The sequence below is a fragment of the Ovis canadensis genome, chromosome 3, assembly GCF_042477335.2.
Source record: "Ovis canadensis isolate MfBH-ARS-UI-01 breed Bighorn chromosome 3, ARS-UI_OviCan_v2, whole genome shotgun sequence".
NCBI lineage: Eukaryota > Metazoa > Chordata > Mammalia > Artiodactyla > Bovidae > Ovis > Ovis canadensis.
In genome coordinates, this window is record NC_091247.1 from 150406893 (window position 1) to 150427596 (window position 20704).

General features: G+C 39.6%; 2 long non-coding RNA genes across 2 annotated transcripts in view; one reads left to right on the plus strand and one right to left on the minus strand.

The window, feature by feature from the left end:
* Positions 1–20704, minus strand: part of LOC138437375 (uncharacterized) — a 77321-nt gene that overhangs the window by 55443 nt on the left and 1174 nt on the right. Inside the window, exon 2 of the long non-coding RNA XR_011255921.1 lies at positions 20096–20256. This is a non-coding gene — a long non-coding RNA (uncharacterized lncRNA). The remainder of the gene's footprint in view (positions 1–20095; positions 20257–20704) is intronic.
* Positions 9999–20237, plus strand: LOC138437376 (uncharacterized). The gene is made up of 2 exons (XR_011255922.1): positions 9999–10140; positions 20073–20237. It is a non-coding gene; the product is annotated as an uncharacterized lncRNA (long non-coding RNA).

Consider the following 20704-nt stretch of genomic DNA (forward strand, 5'->3'; position numbering starts at 1 on the left):
CATGAGTTTGGGTAAACTCTGGGAGTTGGTGATGGACAGGGAGGCCTGGTGAGCTGCAGTCCATGGGGTCACAAAGAGTCAGGACATGACTGAGGGACTGAACTGAACTGAATTGGCTCCTAGCTGCCTAAGACACTTGATGAAACCCCTGTGGTTAGTTTGTATCCACTGTGTCCTTAGAATGTATGTGCTAGAGTTAGAGAAGACCCTGTGGTTAGTTTGCAGTATATCTGTGAGCTCTCCTGGGATTTAGAGATCAGCTTGCATTCCTTTCAGATAGACCACAATTCCTTGCTCATGCCTAAATTTCTACTAACAGGGATAACGAAAAACTTCTGGATATAAATAATGGTGATGGTTATACAACATTGTGATTGTATTTAACACCAGTAAATTATATAATTGTGAATGGCTTAAAAAGTTAAATATCATATATATTTAACAAAAAAATTTGAAAAGCTTAATAACAAGAAATAATTGCATTAAAAAAATGGGCAAAATTTTGAACAGACACTTCACCAAAGACGTGTAAATGCCTAATAAGTCCATGAAAAAAGTGCTCAACATTGTTTATCATAAAGGAAATACAAATTGAAAACAACGAGATGCTCTAAAGAATGGCTGTAGTTAAAAAAAAAAAAAAAGACTGATAATACCAAGTGCTGATGTATACTTGGAGCACCTAGAACTCTCATACATAGCTGGTGAGAATGTAAAATGGTACAGAACTTTGAGAAGATGTTTGGCAGTTTCTTATAAATTTGAACATAAAATGCCATGTGACCCAGCAATCCCAGTCTTAAGTATTTACTCAAGAGCAATAAAAATTCATACTCACATAAAACCTTGTATGCAAATGTTTATAGCAGGATTATTCATAAGCACCAGACTTGGAAATAACTCAATGTCCTTATACTAGAGAATGGATAAACAACTCGGGAATTCTACTCAGCAAAACAAGGAATGAAAACCATTGACACAAAGAACAGCACTGATGAATCTCAAACTCGTTATTCTAAGTGAAAGAAGCTGGGCTGGAAAAGCTACATACATCTGTCTGTATGATTCCATCTCTACAACATGCTAAAAAAGGCTAGAAAAGGTGGAGAACAGATCAGTAATTGCCAGGAGTTAGAGGATGAGGATAAGTTTGATTATATAGGGACTGAATGAAGGAAAGTTTTCAGCCATGAAACTGTTAACTACATCTTGCCTACTAGGGGAGTTAGGTGACTGTATGTATTAGCCAAAACTCAAAATAGAGTGAATTTTATTGTATAAAACTGAAATACATTTTTTTAAGAAGAAAACACACATTTAATAATGAAAAATGTAGTTAATTTAATAATCCTGGAGGGGAGAGTGGCCAAGATGGCAGAGTCCTGATCTCTGATCAGGAAGACCCTGATCTCAGGTCCTCCCATAGCACACCAAAATTACATCTATTTCCAGAGCAACTATGGCTCATAAAAATTGGAAGACTATCAGAAAACGTCTTCTACAACTAAACATATAAAGAAGGAACAAAAGCAAGATGAATGGGAGGAGTGGAGATACAGCGCCATCAAATTCATACCCCCAGGTATACAACCCACAAATTGAAGGACAATTACAATTTCAGGGGTTCTCCCCAAGGAGAGAGAGGTCAGAGCCCCACATCAATCTTCCTTGCTTGGGATTCTGCACCATGAAGACAAGTCCCTAGAACTTTGAAGGCCAGCAGGACTTATATTCAAGAGAGATAGAGGGTTGTGGGAAATAAAGACTCCACTCTTAAAGGGTATGTACAAATTCACATGATCTGAGATGTAGAGCAGAGGCAGTAATTTGAAAGGAACCTTGGTCAGATAAACTTGTTGATATTGGAGATACTGATATTGATATCAGAGAGTATCACAGAGAGTAAGAGATAACTGGGACTCACCCTGGGGACACAGATGCTGGCAGCACCCATTGCGAGAAACATCCTACCATTGGGCTTCCCAGGTGGTGCAGTGGTAAAGAAGCCATCTGCCAAAGCAAGACACTCAGGAGATGTGGGTTCAATCCCTAGGTCAGGAAGATGCCCTAGAGAAGGAATAGTTACCCACTCCAGTTTTCTTGCCTGGAAAATTCCATGGACAGAGGACTCTGGCAGGTTACAGTCCAGAGGACTGCAAAGAGCCAGACATGACTGACCACACACACACATCCTACCATCAGGACACTGGTGGTAGGAAGAGCCATTCTGGAATTTACTCTCTATCTTATTAGCGCTGGAACCTGGCCCCCGCTAGTCAGCACTAGTCTTGGAACACCCACAAGCCAAGCAGCTAGTGGGGGAGGGACACAGCCATACTCACCAGCAGGCCAGCTGTCTTAGGACCTCCTGAGTCCCCAGTTGCCCTGGGGACCCGATCTTATCTCCCAGAGGGCCCAGGATCTGGTGCCACCCACCAGTGGGCTAGCACTAGCCCTTGGACCCAGGCATCATAACCAGCCATCTAACAGAGCACTGCCCACCTGAGGGATAACACCAGATCTAGGAGACCCAGGCCCCACAGCCAGAGACCCTGGGACCCAGCTGCACCCATAAGTGGGCCAACATTAGTCCTGAGATCTTACCACCCCAACCAAGGAGTGGGCACTAGTTTCGGGACCACTGTGGCCTCACAGTCAGCCATGTCAGGACTCAGCTCACCCACCAGCAGGCTGCAGCCAGCCCCAGGATCTTCTAAGCCCCAACCCCACCCACAGGGGAACCAACGCCAGTCCTGGGATAACTGCGGTCCTAGAGCCAGAAACATCAAGACCCAGCACCCTACCAGGAGGCTGGCACAATTCTGGGATTGCATGGACTGCACTTCACCTGCCAGCAGGCTGACATCGGTTCTAAGATACCTTGGGATCCCAAGATAGCTGCTCCCGTATGTGGTTCCATCTACCAGAGGCCAACTTTAGCTCTACAATCCCTGGCCCTAAAACCAGCTACCTTGTGACCTGGCCTTGCCCACCAGTGGGCTGGCACCAGAACCAGGATTCCCCTGGTCATGCAGACAGCCATGATAGGACATGGCCTTGCCCACGAGTGGCCTGTAGCATCTGCACAAGTTAGGCCCTGGTAACCAAACAGATAATACAAGAAAGAACCAAACAGAGCTGAAGAATATAGTACCTGAACTAAAAGATACACTAAGGGGAGTCAGCAGTAGATTAAAATGAAACAGAGGAATGGATCAGTGACCTGGAAGATAGAACAGTGGAAGGCACTCAAGATGAACAGGAAAAAGAATTTAAAAAATGAGGACAGTTTAAGAAACCTTTCAGACAGCATCAAGCAAAACATTCATATTATACGGGTCCCAGAAAGAGAAGAGAGGGAGAAAGCAACAGAGATCATATTTGAGGACATACCAGCTGAAAATGCCTCTAACCTAGGAAAGGTATTAGACATCCAGGTACAGGAAACAGAGAGTCCCAAAGAGGATACAGCTAAAGAGGACCACATCAAGACATGTTGCAATTAAAATGGCAAAAATGAAAAATAAAGAGAGAAATAAAATTTGCAAGGGAAAAGCAGGTAATTCCCAGGCGGTGCAGCAGTAAAGAATCCACCTGTCAATGCAGGAAATGAAACAGACTTGGGTAACATCCTTAGGTCAAGAAGATCTCCTGAAGTAGGAAAAGTCTGCCTATTCCAGTATTTTTTCCTTGAAAATTCCATGGAGAGAGGAGCTTGGCGAGTTATAGTTCATGTGGTCACAAAGTGTTGGACATGATCGCGCATGGATGCAAACAAGGGAAAAGCAACAAGTTATGATGCTGTGAAACTGCTGCACTCAATAATGCCAGCAAATTTGGAAAACTCAGCAGTGGCCACAGGACTGGAAAAGGTTAGTTTTCATTCCAATCCCAAAGAAAGGAAATGCCAAAGAATGTTCAAACTACCGCACAATTGCACTCATCTCACATGCTAGTAAAGTAATGCTCAAAATTCTCCAAGCCAGGCTTCAGCAATACATGAACTGTGAGCTTCCTGATGTTCAAGCTGGTTTTAGAAAAGGCAGAGGAACCAGAGATCAAATTGCCAACATCCGCTGGATCATGGAAAAAGCAAGAGAGTTCCAGAAAAACATTTATTTCTATTTTATTGACTATGCCAAAGCCTTTGACTGTGTGGATCACAATAAACTGTGGAAGATTCTGAGAGATGGGAATACTAAACCACCTGACCTGCCTCTTGAGAAATCTGTATGCAGGTCAGGAAGCAACAGTTAGAACTGGACATGGAACAACAGACTGGTTCCAAATAGGAAAAGGAGTCCGTCAAGGCTGTATATTGCCACCCTGCTTATTTAACTTCTATGCAGAGTACATCATGAGAAACACTGGACCGGAAGAAGCACAGGCTGGAATCAAGATTGCCGGGAGAAATATCAATAACCTCAGATAAGCAGATGACACCACTCTTATGGGTGGTGAAGAGGAACTAAAAAGCCTCTTGATGAAAGTGAAAGAGGAGAGTGAAAAAGTTGGCTTAAAGTTCAACATTCAGAAAATGAAGATCATGGCATCTGGTGCCATCACTTCATGGGAAATAGATGCGAAAACAGTGGAAACCTTAACAGATTTTATTTTTTGGGGCTCCAAAATCACTGCAGATGGGGACTGCAGCCATGATATTAAAAGACGCTTACTCCTTGGAAGAAAAGTTATGACCAACCTAGATAGCATATTCAAAAGCAGAGACATTACTTTGCCGACTAAGGTCTGTCTAGTGAAGGCTATGGTTTTTCCTGTGGTCATGTATGGATGTGAGAGCTGGACTGTGAAGAAGTCTGAGCGCTGAAGAATTGATGCTTTTGAACTGTGGTGTTGGAGAAGACTCTTGAGAGTTCCTTGGACTGCAAGGAGATCCAACTAGTCCATTCTGAAGGAGATCAGCCCTGGGGTTTCTTTGGAAGGAATGATGCTCAAGCTGAAACTCCAGTACTTTGGCCATCTCATGCGAAGAGTTGACTCATTGGAAATGATTTTGATGCTGGGAGGGATTGGGGGCAGGAGAAGGGGATGAGATGGCTGGATGGTATCACTGACTGGATGGACGTGAATCTGAGTGAACTCCGGGAGTTGGTGATGGACAGGGAGGCCTGGTGTGCTGCGATTCATGGGGTTGCAGAGTTGGACACGACTGAGCGACTGAACTGAACTGAACTGATGTACAAGGAAATCCCTATAAAGCTATGGGATTTTTTTCCAGCAAAAAATCTGCAGGCCAGAAGGGAGTGGCATAAAGGTAAAAATCTACAACCAAAAGTGCTCCACCCAGCAACGTTTTGATTCAGATTTGAAGGAGATGAAAAGTTTTACAAACAAGCAAAATCTAAAAGAGTTTGGCACCACAAATCTGGCTTTATGAAAAATGTTAAAGGAACTTCTCTAAGTGGAAAATAAAAGGCCACACTAGAAATATGAAAATTATGAAAGGAAAAATAAATTGCACTAGTAAAGGCAAATACACAGTAAAGGTAGTAGATCAATCATGTATAAAACTAGAAGGAAGGTAAAAAAGACAAAATTAGTAAAAATCATCTATATCTACTATAAGTAGTTAAGAGATACACAAACCAAAAAGATGTAAAATATGTTAAAAGCAGTTGAAAACAGTTAACACCTATCTTTCTCAAAATATTTCAAAATTTTCAGAGGAATAAATGCTTCCAAACTCGTTCTATGTGGACAGCATTACCCTGATACCAAAACCAGACAAAGATAACACACAAAAGAGAAAATACAGACCAATAAGACTGATGAACATAGACGTAAAAATTCTCAGCAAAGTCTTAACAAACTGTTTTCAATATACAGCAAAAGAGTCATATACTAAAATCGAGTGGGATTTATCCAACGGTTGCAAGGATGGATCAATATCTGCCAATCAATCACGTGATATAGCATATTAACAAATTGAAGAATAAAAATTATATGATCATCTCAATACATGTGGAGGAAGCATTTGACAAAATTCAACATCCATTTATGATAAAAACTCTCAACAAAGTGGGAACATACTTCAACATAATAAAGATCAACCCCCAGCTGACATATACTTCATGGTGAAAGCTGAAAGCATTTCCTCTAAGACCAGGAATAAGACAAGGATGCCTACTCTCACTTCTTTTATTCAACATAGTTTTGGAAGTCTTAGCCATGACAGTCAGACAAGAAAAATAAAAGGAATCTAAATTGGAAAGGAAGAAGTAAAACTGTCACTGTTTGAAATGGTACTATACATGGAAAATTCTAGTGATGCCATCAAAAGCTGCTGGAACTTCTCAAGGAATCTGGCAAAGTTTCAGGTTACAAAGTCAATATACAGAAATGTGTTGTGCTTCTATGCACTAACAATGAACTGTCAGGAAGAGAAATTAAGAAAATAATTTAATTTACAACTACATTGAAAAGAATAAAATACGTAGGATTAAATCTATCTAAAGAGGTAAAAGATCTGCACTCAGAAAACTATAAGAAGTTGATGAAGGCTGACACTGTGTCAAACTGAAGATGCCACAAACAGATAGGGAGATCTACTGTGTTCATGGACTGGAAGAATTAATATTGTTAAAATAGTTGCTGTACTACTCAGAGCAATCTACAGATTCAGTGCAATCTCTATCAAAATATTTTTGGCATATTTTGTGGAACTAGAACAAATAATTCTAAAATTTGTACAGAAACACAAAAGACCCTGAATAGGCAAAACAATCTTGAGAAAGAAAAAGCTGGAGACAGTATGCTCCTGGATTTCACAATATACTACAAAGCCAAAGTAATCAAAACAGTGTGGTATTGGCACAAAACAAACACTGGTACAAAAACAAACAAAAAAAAGCTTATTAGAGCTCAGAAATAAACCCACATTTACACAGACAATTAATCTACAGCAAAGGATCAAGCATGTACAATGGTGAAAAGACACCCTCTTTAGTAAATAGTGCTGGGAAAACTGCACAGCTACATGCAAAAGAATCAATCTGGATTGCTTTTTCACACCACACACAAGAGTTCACTCCAAATGAATTAGAGACTTAAAGGTGAGACCTGAAGCCTTAAGATTTCTAGAGGGAAATATAGGGAGTAAAATCTTTGATATTGGTCTTGGCAAAAATATTTTTCGGATATACCTTCTGAGACATGAGAACAAAAGCAAAAATAAACAAATAGGACTGCATCAAACTAAAAAGCCTGTTCCGCAGCAAAGGAAACTATTAACAAAACAGAAAGGCCACCTACTGCATGGGAGAAGATATTTGCAAATGATACATTTGATAAAAGGCTAATATCCAAAATATACAAAGAACACATACAACTCAACATCAAAAAGCCAACCCAACTAAAAAACAGTCAGAGGACATGAATAAACTTTTCCAAAGAAGACATATAGATGGTCAACAAACACATGAAAAGATACTCAATATCATTCATCAAGGAAATGCAAATCAAAACCACAAATATCATGGCACACCTATCAGAATGACTATTATCAAAAAGACAACAAATAAGTGTTAGCAAGGATGTAGAAAAAAGGACATCCTTGTGCACAGTTGGTGGAAATGTAAATTAGTGTAGCCATTATGAAAAATACTAAAGATATTCCTCAAAAGATTAAAAATAGAATTACTATATGATCTAGCAGTTCCATGTCTGGCTATTTACCCAGAAAAAAAAAAAAAAAGAAAACTAATTCAAAAAGATACATCATCCCAATATTCACAGCAGCATTATTTACATTGGTCAAGATGTGGAAGAAAACTAAGTATCCACAACAAATGAATGGATAAATAATATGTAAGATATCTATCTATCTACACACACACAATGGACTTGTTGGTCAGTTGCTCGGTTATTTCAAACTCTTTGTGACCTCATGGACTGCAGCATGCCGGGCTTCCCTGTCCTTCACTATCTCCTGGAGTTTGCTCAGATTTATGTCCATTGAGTCAGTGATGCTATCCAACCATCTCATCCTCTGTCATCCCCTTCTCCTTCTGCCCTCAATCTTTCCCAGCATCAGGGTCTTTTCCAAAGAGTTGGCTTTTCACATCAGGGAGCCAAAGTATTGGAGCTTCAGCTTCAGCATCAGTCCCTCCAATGAATATTCAGGGTTGATTTCCTTTAGGGTTGACTGGTTTGATCTCCTTCCTGTCCCAGCGACTCTCAAGAGTCTTCTCCAGCTCTACAGTTCACAAACATCAGTTCTTCAGCACTCAGCCTTCTGTATGGTCCAACTCTCACATTTGTATGTGACTACTGGAAAAACCACAGCTTTGACCATAATCTGCCATAAAAAGAAGCCTAGCCATTTATAACAACATGGATGGACCTGTAGGGTGGGTATTATGCCAAGTGAAATAAGTCAGACAGAGAAAGAAAAATACTGTATGATTTTACTTACATGTGGAATCTAAAAAAAAAAAAAAAAAAATGATGAACAAACACAACCAAATAGCAACAGACTCATTGATACAGAGAACAAACAGGTAGTTGCCAGAGAAGAGGGCAGTGGAGGGAGAAGAAAGAGAGAGATTGAGAGGTACAAACTTTCATATATAAAATAAATAAAATGTACAGGCTTCCCTGGTGACTCAGATGGTAAAGAGTCTGCATGCAATGCAGGAGATCCCGGTTCAATCCCTGGATCAGGAAGATCCCCTGGAGAAGGAAATGGCAACCTGCTGGGGTCCAGCCCCGGTGGATCCAGGGTAATTCGAAGGGGAGATGGAGTCGGCGTCTTAGGAAAAAGCTATTTAATTAGAAATATAAAGAGAGATTAGAAAAGAATAGTGTAGTAAGAAAATTAGTGGAGAAAAAGAGGCTGAATAACTTGGTTTACATGGAAAACCAATAAAACTCCAAGACAAGGAAATTTGCACCATCTACGTAGGCCATTGGCGCCCGCTTGAATAGCAGAGGGTGCCCCGCCTTGGGCTCTCTCTTGCGTGGGTCTTAGAAGCCAGAGCAAGTAAGTAGACATGGCGAGCCTCCACGCTCCAGATGGGAATTCAGCCAGAAAAACGGAGAACAAGAAAGAACGACATGGGGGAATCAGTCTTTCCAGAAACTGATCTGTTTTCTTTATTTTCAGGTTTGCTTATATACTATATACTTTTTGTTACACATAGAGATAGAATACAGAGTCATGTGGGGTCAGCAGACCTGACCCTTGTCAAAATCAGGTGCTTCATATAAATGTATTCAAAGGTCTTAGGGGTTTTACATCATCTGGCCATGAGGCCTGCTGACATTTTATGGCCCTTTCTGATTAATGGTCAGTCACCCAGAAAACTTAATTTTATCCAGGGGTGATTTTTTCTTAAACCAGGTGCCACCCTCTGAAGGTACCAGACAAAATTGCATTCCTATAGGGTGAGGGTATAATGGGTTACAATTAAGAAAGGAATTTACTTAGCCTAAGGTTTAACATGATTAATATCAAAGGTTAATACTTATTTCTCCTATATGCTAGTTATATTCATTAGTGTGTATAAGGGCAAGGAATATGGAGACTTAGCAGCAAATATTGGCCCAACAAATGAAAACCCTTCACCAGTATAATTTCTAACCAACCCACTATACTAATAATTTCTAACTTCTCAAAAGAATCTGTATTTAGAAAGTTTAAAGCATCTTGTGCCTCTCACGGTTGGGAGGCTATAAATAATCACATGTGGCCAGACGAACCTGTTCAGGCAGGCTAGAGAGCCTTCAGAAGAGTTTGTAAGTTGAAGCACTCTTGTCACGCCCAGGAATTTTTATTGACTGGAGCTGCAAGTTAACTCCTTCTCTGAGAGAGGTGGTGGGGGACAGCCCCCCGTAAAGTCAGAGGTGTAGGTGAGAGCATGAAGCAGTAAAGTAGGCAGACTCTGGTTTTGGGGGTAGATGCTCGGGAACAGGGGTCTCCTGAGGCTCGATCCGCCTTTGCATATGCCGAGCTTCCTTCCTCATGACCTTTGCCACAGGCGGAGTTCCTCACGCTGGCTTCCGGCAGCAACCCACTCCAGTATTCTTGCCTGGAAAATCCCATGGACAGAGGAGCCTGGTGGGCTATATTCTACGGGGTCACAAAGAGTCAGACATGACTGAGTGACTAAGCACACACAGGTATGCAAGGTACAGTATGGGGAATATAGTGAATAATTAAATAACATTTTTGGTTGGTGATAGGTGGTAACTAGACTTATCATGCTGTTAATTTTGAAATGCATAGAAATATCAAATCACTAAGTTGTATACCAGTATCTAACAGTGTTGTAGGTCAGTTATACTTCTAAAACAAACAAGCAAAAAACTCATAGGAAAAAAGATCATATTTCTGTTTATCAGAGGTTGGAGGGGTAGAGGGAGGCAGAATTGGAAGGCTGTCAAAAGGTACAAACATTCAGTTACAAGATAAACAATGCAAGGAATGTAATGTACAACATAATTAACCCTGCTGTATATTTACAAGAAAGTTGTTAGTGTAAATCCTGAGTTCTCATTACAAGGAATAAAGCTTTTCTATTTGTTTAATTTTGCATCTATATTACATGATGAATTTTCACTTAATTTACTGAGATAATCATTTCATGATATATGTAAGTCAAATCATTTGGCTGTACACCTTAAACTTATAATGCTGTATGTCAATTATGTTTCAATAAAACTTGAGGAAAAAGTAATCCTGCAGATCAATCAAGGTGATTAGTGAAACACTGAATATACGATCAAGAAATATAAAAATATCAACACAAAGACTGCACCATTTGTGAGATGTGCTAATTAATGTAAACCTTTTACCAGGCATGACAATGAGAAAGTGATTTTGCAGTATTTTGCACCAAAAACTGTCTTTCAAACATACATTGGTAAATGGATCACTATATTTCACTGTGATGATAAACCCAAGCCATATTTTAAAGAATACTCTAGAATTAACTCCTATATTATATGGTAATAGACAAAAACAGATGAACAAATTTTGCCAACAGATGAGTCATTCTGCTATCTGATAAAACTGAAAAGGCAGTGGGAAAAAAGCCTTGCTGTCTAAAAACATCAGAGACATTTATCTGGGGGTGAGGGGTACCTCTACCAGGGGAGCTAAAAGCAAATGTGGAAACTCAAAACCATCAAAGTAAAGCTGCTTATCCTTCTAGCAACTGGCATGACATCATATACGTGAAATCTTACTTGGCCATCTTATCACACAGAAATGCTTTGATGTCAGTTTAGAATCAAGGATTCTATATGCTTTTTAAATAATCAGAGATTTCTATCTTCATAAACTGTTACAAAGTTCTTTTGTTAAAACAAGTTAAGACAAGATTGCTTTTTTAAAATGATGACATCTAGCATTTGTAAATGTATTAACTGTAGGGAGAACATATATGTGTGTTTGAAATGAGGATATAACTGAGGATATGTGTATACATATATATATACACAGATATACATATACATATCCTCAGTTAAGCTTAAAATTTATGCTTGGAAGGACTTTAGAAACTTTCAAACCTATAAAATTCTGTTATTTCAAAGTAGTTCATGAGTTTTATAGCAATTTAGTCATGGAAATACATATCATGATAAACATTCCAATTAACTTTGGTAATTTTTCTCCATAATAATAAGAAATTATAGGATTTGTAGAGACCAAGTGTTTAGGCAGCTGCTACCAACAGTGAGAGGTATTTGAGCTATGGACTTGATTCAAATAGCAACTAAGACTCCATGTGTGGATGGAATGCTAGAATTTTATACCTGAAAGGGACATGAGAGATTTTTGAGTACAATCCTCTCATTTTACAAGTAAGGAAACTGAGGACCAGAGAAGCCTAATGATAGATATATTTAGATACCAACAAACAGCTAGATAAAAAGCAGTTCCAGTGTAGGAAAACCAGAACCGAGTCAAATATCTTACAACCTTCAGCTGATTGTATACTTCTCTCCTTGTTTTAATCCAAAAGATGGATAATTTTTATTATCTATCAACTTCTAGTTGCCTGGAAGGGCACAGGGAACCCTGAACAGAAGAAATCCTGCTGTTTGACCTGGTTACCACACAGGGGTCTTCAGTGAGCCCAGGGAGGATGGACTGCCTGAAAATTCACCACGTTTTTAAGGCTTTCAAGCCTCACTGGCTTTCAGGGCAAAGGCTGATGGTGAAAGGAAATGTTCATATTGAGTCTACTGTGTACTCAGCACAGAACTTTACATATATCAGCCCACAGTAACTCTATGAGGCAAGTATTAGCATAATTACCATTTTATAGATGAGGAAACTCAGGTACAAAAAGGTTAAATAACTTGTCCAATGTTATGCAGGCAGCAGTAAATTGTAGAGCTAGGATAAGCAACTGTTAGTCTGGCTCTAGCCATTCTGCTAAGGTACCTCAAAAGAATATTAATAGCATTCTTTCTAAGAGGGTTTCCCGGTGGCTCAGACAGTGAAGAATGTCAATCCTTGAGTCAGGAAGATAGCCTGGAGAAAAGAATGTCTCCTCACTCCAGTATTCTTGCCTGCAGAATTCCATGGACAGAGGAGCCTGGTGGGCTACAGTCCATGGGGTTGCAAAGACCTGGACACAACTGAGTTACTAACATATACACATACATCCTTTCTAAGGGACTGTTGACAATCGACTTGTTTAATCTGCATTATAATCCTATAAATATCTAATATTATTAACTCTACTTCATAAATGTAAAACCTGGGGGACAGGTTAGGTAAATTTAAGGTAACACAGCTACTGAGTTTCAGAGCCAGAATTTGAATCCAAGCAAACTGGCTGGGTAGATAATGTCATTAAGTGTTGGTTAAGCAAATGGTTTTGTTTTGCTTATTGCCAACATTTATTCACATTAAAATTTGAAAATATATTTAATCTTTACTTCCCTGGTGGTACAGTGGTTAAGAATTCACCTGCCAATGCAGGGGACATGGATTTTATCACTGGTCTGGGAAGATTCCCCATGCCATGGAGCAACTAAGCACACACACTACTACTGAGGCAGTGTGCCACAACTACCAAAGCGCCCTCGCCTAAAGCCTGTGCTCTGAAACTAGAGAAGCCACCGCAATGAGAAGCATGCACGCCACAAAGAAGAGTGGCCCCTACTCGCTGCAACTAGAGAAAGCCTACAGCAGTGAAGACTCAGTGTAACCAAAAAAATATTTTAAAAATATACATTTAATCTGAGAAATGTCAAGCAATAGGTAACTTCTAAAATATGTTACTTTAATATATTACTGATATACTTTTTTTTCAAGAATATAATGTGCTAATGAAATGTACTATTTAAGTGGCAATGTGTTTGCTGCAAGAAATCATTGCAAGAATGGCTGGAGTTTTATTCATACTATTGCAAAAACTAATGCTAATTCATTTTCTTATGAAGCTATATGTGACAACAGATTGAAAATTCTCCTTAAACATCTGTCTCTAAGATTATATCTCAGGGAAATATTACTTTCACTAGTAATGTTTCAGTTATGTTTATGTTATTGGCAGAAAGATTTGGGGTACTTAATAAAATTTTCAGATAGTTTACAGTAGACTTCTTTGGGTCAAACATGTTAATAAAACACAGTTAAAATATATTTGACTTTATACTAGAGTTTCTAAGTGTAGCTCCATAATTACTGTATTTTATATGGAAATTCTATAAAATTACGTAATATATAATTAAGGATGAAGTCTTTACAACTGTGGAGTTTATTACCATGATCCTTTTTATAATAAATACAATGCCATTAATTTGCTTGGCTATCGGATATGCACATGGAGTTGCTTTCCTTGCACTCCTCTCATATTGAAGGTAAAGATGTGTGAAGGCACCTAACAGAGTTAGTGATGTAGTATGACTGCAGTTGGGCTTCCCTGATGGCTTAGACAGTAGAGAATCTGCCTACAAATGCAGGAGACCCAGGTTTGATCCCCTGGGGAAGTGAATGGCTACCCACTCCGGTACTCTTGTCTGGAGAATCCCATGGACAGGGGAGCCTGGTGGGCTACAATCCATGGGGCTGCAAAGAGTTGGACACAACTGAGCAACTAAACATGCATGCACAAAGATTGTGTCAGTTTTGAACCCTCTGATTTCTAGGAGCATCAGATTTACGTCCTTCGCAACAGCTAATTCAACCATACCATATTAAATATTCTCATAGACTGTGGAAGTGAAAAATAAAAGTCACTCAGTCATGTCCGACTCTTTGTGACCCCATGGACTAGTCCATGGAATTCTCCAGGCCAGAATACTGGAGTGGGTAGCCTATCCCTTCTCCAGTGGATCTTCCCAACTCAGGAATCGAACTAGGGTCAACTGCATTGCAGGTGGATTCTTTTTTTTTTTTTGAGTTTTTATTTTATTTTTTTATTTTTTAAATTTTAATATCTTTAATTCTTACATGCGTTCCCAAACATGAACCCCCCTCCCACCTGCAGGTGGATTCTTTACCAACTGAGCTATGAGGGAAATTTTTCATAGGCTATAAATTTTTCCAAAAAATTTCAGTAAGATCAATAAGGAAAAATATAAAAAACCTATCCCAGAGTCTTGTGTTAAAAACTTAAATGGCACTAATAGAATTGATAAGAAAATACAGAGATAAAAGTGGAGTTGGTAAAGAATAATAGGAAACCTTAAAAGAAGAAAGTATGTCAATAGAAAACTAAAATGAAAGAGGAAAACTTGAAAAGGCAATATCTGCAGAAAACAAAAGAAGGAAAACAAAAAGAAAAAACACAATAGCAAAGTGAAGGAGAAATGAACATAAGTTAATGAGAATAATAGAAGCCAAAACAGAAAACTGAAGAAGACCAGAAAACCAAAGCATACATTTTTAACAAAAAATATTTTTTGCCATACCACATGGCTTGTGGGATCTTAGTTCCCTGATGAGGATTTGCACATACACCTTCTGCAATGGAAGCATTGAATCCTAACCACTGGAGTGCCAGGGAAGTCCCCAACAGAAAGATTTTTAACAAAAAATCATTAAGAATGGTAATATTTATATTTAATACTCAAATAGCTGTGCATATTAAAATTGACCCTATTATGAGGTAAGTAGATATCCTTTGCACCAAAGGGAAGTCACAGTGCAGATCGCTAGGGCTTTGGAAAAAAATCCATGTTCTCTATTTCAGATAATTCTTCTTTTTAGAAAGAGCTCCTATCTTGCCATTTAGTTGTGGGTAGAGACTGAATGCCTAACCATAGAACATCAAGTGATCATAGTAACTGAGCTTTCTTTTACGAAATGAGTGTTATTTGGACCACCAAATGATAAGGTTGAGTGTGCTTGGCAGAAATCTATTATCAAATAAGATATTGGATTTGAACAAAGATGAAAGATACAAGTAATTGCATGAGGAGTCCTTCAACAGTGATTCTTCCTCTCCTTCAACCTATACTTCTGGCCTTGTGGGAGTTTCTTATCACTGGTTTATCCAGGAGGAAGATAACAAATCCAGCACTGGTTTCCAAATGATTCTTCATGATTTGCTGGCATACAGGCACATGATTGCATCATTATAGTTCCAGTGGAGAGATAGTTCTGGAGAGCAGTAACAGAGGAGAAATTCTTCTAATGAGCATAATTGAGAGCAACACATTTGAATGCCCACGTTATCTGGACTGAAACACGATCAGAAATATGGATCTTCAGTGATTCACCAGCACTTGCTAACATTTGGACTGGATTGTCAGGGACTCGAAGAAGACAAGATTGGAATATTGATACAAGGTCTGGGGAAGAGGTATATGAATGGCTCTCGCAGAACACAGACAGGGTGTAAAGATATTTGTTCCGTGCAAATATTTATCAAAGGGTATCACTTGAAGAGAAGGCTTTCAATAATCAGGTGGACAAAGTGATGCTCTCTTGATGTCTATAAGCCACTGTCCACAGCCACCCCAATGCTTTCTTAATGGATCCATGTGTAAAATGGTCATATGTCTTGAAACTGAGGCTCTGCACGGGCTCAGCAATATTGTCTGCTCAGGAAGGCAGACCTTGCAGCCTTGCTACAAATTAGCTGAATTACCAAATTACCACTGAGTGCTCAACTAATTAACAGCACAACCAACACTCGGTCTTCTATTTGATATCCTTCTTGGAGGGACAAGCCAGCTATCTGTTGAGTACTTTGGACTACTTCCCTCATGGAAGAGGACATAAATTTTTTTACTGGATTATACATATAGACATACACACATATTATAGCCCTACCTGCTTCTGCTGGCATCACCATCCATGGACTCATAAAACGTCTTACTTATTTTCATTCTATTCTGTACAACGCTGGTTCTGATTAAGTACCTGGCCTGACAGAACAGTGGAGTGCCTTACTCAAGATTCAGTCAGTTTGAAGACAACATCCAAAATGTGGTTTATCTCCCATCTTTCATCATCCACATCTCACATCTTAAAAGGCAGCACATGCTTTGAATCAGAGCCCAGGATGTGGTACAGTCCTTCCCATAGCCAGACTAAAGAGTGGAATAAAAAGGGTGGAAGGGGGAGTGGCTCTTCTCACTATTATACCTAAAAACCCAATTGCAGAGTTTTTGCTTTCCATCCCCCTAACATCAAACTCTAAAGATCAGGAGATCCTGATTCCTGGGGTAGGAATACTTCTATCAGGGACCACAACAATGGTTCTTTTACTGGACTGGAAGATGAAACTGCCCGAATGGACGTTCAGGGCTCCTCACGCTTCTGAACCAGCAGATTAGCTTTTTTTGGATGGAGAGATTGATCTTGATTATGAAGGGAAAGTTGTGTTGCTGGAACACTGTGAGGGTAGGAAGGACTATGTTTTCAACCCGGAATGCTATTGAGTGCATCTCTTAGTACTTCTATGTCCAAAAGTAAAATTTAATGCAAATTTCAGCAACCAAATCAAGGCAGGACCACTGAGCATTTAGAAATGAAAGACTGGGTCACCTTTTCAATCTGAATTCATCTGCACATTCTTACAGATCCACACTCCTTTGTCCACAATTCTGTAATCAAAAAGCATTGAAAATTGAGAGCATTTTCACATTTTGCCTGATCTGTAATCATTCAGCAGTAAAACTTGAGTAGAACTGATGTAAGGTAACTTATATACTTTATTTTCCCACTTAGTGTGAATATTTATGTTTTGCAGAAACATTAATGCATCTGATTATAGGTTACTGCTTCAGAAGTCATGTGGAGTATTAGGTAATTATGCAGTATTTGGAACATACTTTTGAAAATCCCAAATATATTATTTATGAAACATATCCAGCCTTTAAGGGTTTCAGATGAGGATTGTGAGGCTGTACCAGCAGTGTTACAAGAATGTGCTGGACGTGTTAATTAAAAAAATTTTTGCTGAACTTTTTCACTAGTGTTATGGGGTGAATTCTGCCCCCCCACTGCCCCCGCCATTCACATTGAAGTACTCCTAGTACCTCAGAATGTGACTGTTTTTGAAGATAGGGTCTTCAAAGAGGTAATTAAGATAAAATGAGGTCCTTAAAGAAAGAAAATGAAGTCGCTCAGTCGTGTCCGACTCTTTGCGACCCCATGGACTGCAGCCTACCAGGCTCTCCGTCCATGGGATTCTCCAGGCAAGATGGAGTGGGTTCCCTTTTTCTTCTCCAGGGGATCTTCCCGACCCAGGGGTTGAACCCAGGTCTCCCACATTGCAGGCAGATGCTTTAACCTCTGAGCCACCAGGGAAGCCTTAGGTTAGGCCCTATTCCAACATACTGTTACTGTTAAGTCACTTCAGTCGTGTCCGACTCTGTGCAACCCCACAGACGGCAGCCCATCAGGCTTCCCTGTCCTGAGAAGATAAGGTTAGGACACATACACAGAGGGAAGACCACATGAAGAAACAGAGAGAAAGCAGCCATCTGAAAGCCAAGGAAAGAGACCTCAGAAGAAACCAACCTCGCCGACACCTTGATATTGGACTTCCAGCCTCCAGAATTGTGAAAAGATACATTTCTGCTGCCGAAATCACCTAGTCTGTGGTATTTTGTTTTGGCATCCTAGAAGCTAATACAACTGGTAACATATAATTTTTATAACCAACAAAATAACAAAATACACCGACAACTAAACAAAAACCTATCAACCTTTTAAAGTATGATTGGTTTTACAGATGTAGCTTATTATTGTTATACTTTGAGTTCTTTCAGGGAGGGTTTATAGCTTCAGTTCAGTTCAGTCGCTCAGTCGTGTCCGACTCTTTGCGACCCCATGAATTCGCAGCATGCCAGGCCTCCCTGTCCATCACCAAATCCTGGAGTTCACTCAGACTCACGTCCACCGAGTCCGTGACGCCATCCAGCCATCTCATCCTGGGTCGTCCCCTGCTCCTCCTGCCCCCAATCCCTCCCAGCATCAGAGTCTTTTCCAATGAGTCAACGCTTCGCATGAGGTGGCCAAAGTACTGGAGTTTCAGCTTGAGCATCATTCCTTCCAAAGAAATCCCAGGGCTGATCTCCTTCAGAATGGACTAGTTGGATCTCCTTGCAGTCCAAGGGACTCTCAAGAGTCTTCTCCAACACCACAGTTCAAAAGCATCAATTCTTTGGCACTCAGCCTTCTTCACAGTCCAACTCTCACATCCATACATGACCACAGGGAAAACCATAGCCTTGACTAGATGGACCTTAGTCAGCAAAGTAACATCTCTGCTTTTGAATATGCTATGTATGTTGGTCATAACTTTTCTTCCAAAGAGTAAGCGTCTTTTAATTTCCTGGCTGCAATCACCAGCTTTCTGCCTAATGTATACCATTTTTTCCCTCAAATTCAAGTTGATAAGCAAGATGGCACTCATTTCAGTTATTAGCTCCTGTTGCCTAATAACTATATACAAAACCTTAATACATATTTTTTATTGTCATTGTTATGCTTGTCTTATGGTATAAGCTTAGAATTCATCAGAACATCCTGGGGGCTCTGGGATCCAAGGTCAAGTTTCTGATCTAAAGCCAGTGCACTCAATCTTTTTTATCCACTTCCACAGAGAACAGAATCCTGTGTGCAGGATCCCACACAGAGTTTCAGTAACTTCTCCAGTCTTCACCATTCTTGGAAGCATAACAGAATGGAAATTAATATATCAATGATCCAGGGAGATTTTAATTTTTTGGCTGTGCCATATGGCTTTTGGAATCTTAGTTCTTTGAGCAGGGATCAAACCTTGACTGCCTGCAGTGGAAGCATGAAGTCCTAATCACTGGACCGCCAGGGAATCCAGGGATTATTTTAATTTTAAAAAGGTATATCATTAGTAAACTTCAACAATTTGGTCCTCCCCAAAAAATGAATTTCTGGTTCTTTTATACGGACTACTTTGAAAAGCTGTAAAGTACAGTTTGAAGGGCTGTTGTAAATTTCAGCATAACAGGCTCTAAGTCTTGGTATGAAAAAAATACCTCATTGTAGAACTGTGACACAGGTGAATGTATTTGTTCTGAGAATATTTATTGACTGCCTACTATGTGTCAGACTATCCTAGATGCAATGATGAAGACAATAAATAAATGTTCCTACATTTCTTGAGTTTATGAATCAGAGATGAAGTTTAGTTCATAGTGTGTGTGTGAGTCGTTCACTCGTGTCCAGCTCTTTGCGGCCCATGGATTGTAGCCTGCCGGGTTCCCCTGTCCATGGGATTCTCCATGCAAGAACACTGGAGTGAGTTGCCATGCCTTTCTCAGATGATCTTCCTGATCCAGGGATCAAATCCAGGTCTCTTGCATTGCAGGAAGATTCTTTACCGTTTGAGCCACCCAGGGAAGTACTGTTTCATAGTGGTGGATGCCATATTCTAGCAAAATGGTGATTTGCAGCACTGGGGATTTCTAGAGTGCTCCATTTGCTTTTCTTTTGATTCAAAAATACGTTGTTGCCATCTTGCCATCTTTTGCAAGTAGGCCAGTTTTTGTTAATCTCATTGATAGTCTATCCAGTTGAGGAATTTAAAAACATCACAATACCTTAGAGCAGAAGGAACTTGAATTGAGATAATAATTTTAACCCCTTTATTTCACAGATGGAAAAAAGGAAATGACTTACCTAAACCTACGCGTTGCATTACTGAGAGATTGAAGACTAGGCCTTATATCTCTTGTGTGCCTTCCTTACAGTTCCCGGGTTTCTGCATCGAGGTATGAATTGTAAGAAGCGATGCTTGCCAAAAATACACGTGGTACAATAAGCTCAGAAATGGCTGTAAACTGAAACCAAAAAGTAAGGCTTGAAAACAGACACACAAAAAACCAACTTGTGGTTACCAAAGGGGAGAGGGAAGCAGGGAGGGGCAAATTAGGGATTAACAGACACAAACTAATATGTATAAAATAGATAAGCAACAAAGATATATTGTATAGTACCCAGAATTATAACCATTATCTTGTAATAACTTATAATGGGAGTATAATCTGTAACAATATTGAATCACTATGCTGCAGCCTGAAATTGATGTTAGTCAACTATACTTCAATTGAAAAAGAAAAGAAAGAAAACATGACTTGGTGAAAGACTGACAGGATATTTGAGCTCTAACCTGGCCAGTTCATTAAAGAAAACATTTAACCTGGTCCCTAAATTCCTTGTCTTTCAAATGTAGTTAGGCCAGTTGATGAGAACATTTGCATAGTACAAATGTGTAAATCTCCAGACCTT